Genomic DNA, 4,189 nt, shown 5'->3' on the forward strand with positions numbered 1-4,189 from the left:
TCTCTCTCTCTCTCTCTCTCTCTCTCTCTCTCTCTCTCTCTCTCTCTCTCTTCGCGATCCCTTATGGAATATATATCTCTTGGAATATATATCCCTTATGCGACAAAAAGTGTCGGAAACTTCTGCGCCCAGAGACAGGAGAGACTATGATTCCACCAGGAAGAGACTAAAATTGATCGATGATACGAGAATTAATTAACGATATCAAAAAATTAAGAAAAAATATCACGATCATGAAAGATCGTGATAGCAACATCTTTCACATGTGACGAAATTCCACCATGATCTTTCAATTATATACGTTTATTCTTTTACGCGTCACATAACATAATTATGAGCGAGAATGGTTTAACAAAGAATGGTTTAACTACAATGTTAAAACTTTAAAGAGATAATTTGCAGCAACTAACAGAATGTAAACCATTATGATTACGAAAACAAACAATAGCAGTAATCTTAGGAACAATGCGGTCTTCTCGAATGACCACTACTTAAGATAACGATGCCTCTTTTTATGAGCTCTTAGCATTACGCTAAGACAATGCATTTTGTCAACACGGCAATCCTCTCTCTGCTGATTAATTTTAAAAAAAAAAAGAAAGCTCATCATTTTTGTTTTTATGAAATTTCATTTCTCAACTAATGTAACTATTTTGGAATTTTCGCTTAAGTACACAATCTTACATCAAATTTCTAATCAGTGAATAAACTATAACTTGGAAATATTGTAAATGAAAAAAAGAGTTTTTAAAACGTATAAGTTAAGTTATTCTAAAAGTAATAAAAACAAACTTTGAAGACACAATCAGATTTTGTGAATGGAAATCACAATAGATCACAGCAAACGAATAAACTTTAACACAGCAATCTGACAAAAATCGATCGTGTTAACTTGTGAGAGACCGCCCTCGGATTTAGCAACGATCGCCAGTGGAAAACAACGTAAGGTTTCTTCGTGACGATGAACATAAACGGGGAAATTGTTACGAGGAAACGCCGGAGAGTGTAGTACCGAGGCGTTTTACGCCGTTGTGTGCACGAAAAGGATTAGTCTGTCAGTCGGGCGAAACAACGAAGGCGGATTAGCGGTGAATCGCGTGATAAGTCGAAGGTCGGGTCGGAGGGCTCGAAGCGCAGCAGTGTTCGTGTAATTTATGCTTTGTAATATAATATATCGTAGGACAAACATCATCGATGTTGGTAAAGCGAGACAGCTCGTTTTGGTTTCGAGTGTCGAGCATTTTAATTCGAAGGATCAATCAATTTAAATGATACGCGTGTAAAAAATGACTTGCTTGGCAATTAGCTTATTCAAAAAAGACAAGACGAAGAAGTTTCGAATGTCGTGGAATGCCGTTGACTGCCATACTTTGGCGACTCTGAGGATCGGTTGCATATGAAATACGTACTATATTAGTACATCAGAGCGATCAATCTCCAATTCTTACGTTGTCGAATTGTCAGATATATGCACATATATTCGCATAGAGCATGAAGATAGCGAAAAAGAGAGAACTCAAATGGAACAACAGATCATGAATAATGAAATAAATTGTGAATTGATCGAAAAGTGATTTTTAAATCATTTTGGATGCCATGTTGATGATGATTTTTCGACTTTGGAAAAAAGAGAGACAGCAAAAGAGAAAGGTGGGGAGAGAGAAATAGACTTCATTTCTCTCACATGCATGCACGCACATACATGTCTAAATTTTACGTTATGAGACGAAATGAGGTATGTTTGTAAAAGATTAAAATTGTTCCGGTTTATCTAAAAAGTTTGTTAAAATGCAACGCATAAATAAAACTCTTCGTGGAATTCACAGCAAAGAACGAGAATATGGAAACAAGCTCCCACCGATTAGTGTATTCAACCCGAAACAGTATAATCGGTAACCGATAGAGACCTTTATTCTTAATTAAGAGCGTTATAGAAGCTTTCTGGAAATATCTTCTTTTTATATTTACATACGCTTCATTTCCAAACTAATGAAATGGCTTTCGAAACTTTTATTCGCGTAGTAAAAAATAAACTCTTATTGTTAAAATATACACATACATATATATAGAATCCGTTAAACTCTTTTATATTTTTATGTGATTGCAATACGTTGTACTGTTTAAAGTTGATGGTATAGCTGTTACGAATACGGAACCTGTCGGCGCTCATAAGGACGCTCCAAACTAGATTTTAAGCGACGTTAAGGATTTAGTTGATTTCATACTTTGTAACGTAGCTTTCGAGAAACATAGAGGAATTTTTACATCGTAACAAGATCGGTAGATTAGAGCCGGGCACGCGACGACGATCGAAACGATCCTCCAAATTTCGGCGAGTTGTTGCAAAGGCTGAGTGACAAATTCGTTCTCAGCATCGATCGATCATGTTATATTAAAAGTATTAATAGTACTCTTTCGGCCGGATGGCACGATATATGTATAATCGTTATATTCATTACGATGTACTTATGGATATAAAATAACGCGGGATATAGTGGAGAAATTAAAAAAAAGGGACACAAAATGTAAGCTGTAAAGGACCGAACGCTTCGAATATTTTCTTGGCATTGACAAAGCGCGAACGCACATATCAAAGAGAGAAAAATGTTGAATATATGACAACTGATTACTTAGTAGTATTATTAGCAACTTAAGTCTCGTAAGATAATTAGATGAGGCTATACGAGCGTTATAAAAGTTTCTATATAATTACAGATTATATAAATATGTATTATATTATTCGCGAATGACGTGAGCTGGATCGTTGGCCGATTATTGTGTTTACATGTATAGGAACGACGAGATGCTGATTCAGGGCGATCAACATGTTTGGGCATAACGTAAAATTCGGGAATATCTCGTAATTTTTTTCTCATGCTTTTCTTTTTTAATATATATTTCATTATATCGCCCATCTTAAAGCGTCGCATATATAGGGTTGTACCCCCGTCCATCATCGCAGTACTAGATTTACGGGATACGACGCGTAGTTAAATTACGTCTTACAAGATTAATTAGATCACCGCAGAGTGCTAGAAAGACGACAAACGCGAAACGAGGAGAGAAATATAAATATATACACATATACATATAAATATATAAATACGCAATATATATATATATATATATATAAATATGTAAAGTACCTAACGTTGTATACGTTCAAGTCGACGATTCCAAGATGGGACGTTTTTATTATGATAACAATTTCGTTTCTTGATATTCGTAAAATACGTCTTCGACGCGTTACTTAGATCGGGGCCGAGGCATAATCGATCGTTTTATTATGCGTGACGAGCGTACAACGATATTTGGACGATAGGATAGTTAAATTCGCCGCTCGGGCAATTTATGTAAAGATGGAAAAAAAATCATTTTCCCGACTGAGAGACAAGGACCGAACACAAGCGCATCAACGACCACGTTCCAAAGTTCGCGCGGGACAAATCTCAGCTTAAAATTAGAGATCGCTGAATGCGAGTTAATGTAAACGGAACTAAACGCCTGCATAAAGAAAACATAAGTCATAATGGATAAAAAAAGCATCTTTAAAAAAAAAAGAAGCAAGATCGAAAGAAACATGCTAATGTTTAAAAGGGTAGCTGTGGAGTCAGCGTCGAAAGTTGAGGCCGCTTCGTCACTCGTACGTCGAATGCTCGAACATAACGCTTTCGCTTGACACTTCGGAGTCCGATCTCGATGATTCGAATGATCCAACGTCTTTCTGCGTCTCGCGGAAGATAAACGCGAATAGCGGACCGGCTTACGGCGCTGGCGCCAACGAGCACGACACCGTGTGTGCAATAAAAACCGAAATATATAACAATATTAATATCATTATATACAAAATTTTTACGACATATATTACGGATACGAAAGTAAGACAAGTGGCAAAAAAAAAGAGATCAGAAGTTTTAGGATAACAATTACTTGTTGTCTACCATAGCGTCGTAGCGTAAGTAGGGCACTAGTCGTAGCTTGTTTTGATGCGTGTGAAATATGCATGCGAGGGAGTGGCAGCTCGAGAGATTACTCGAAAGAAAGAGCGAGAAAGAGAGAGAGAAAGAGAGAGAGAGAGAGAGAGAGAGAGAGAGAGAGAGAGAGAAGAAGAAGAGGAGACAGTAGGTACGAGACGAAGTACGGAAGACGAACGAAGAGACGATAAGTAGAGTAGGAGTAGAGTACGTAT

Source organism: Atta cephalotes (assembly GCF_000143395.1).
Source record: "Atta cephalotes unplaced genomic scaffold scaffold00018, whole genome shotgun sequence".
In the NCBI taxonomy this organism is placed as follows: domain Eukaryota; kingdom Metazoa; phylum Arthropoda; class Insecta; order Hymenoptera; family Formicidae; genus Atta; species Atta cephalotes.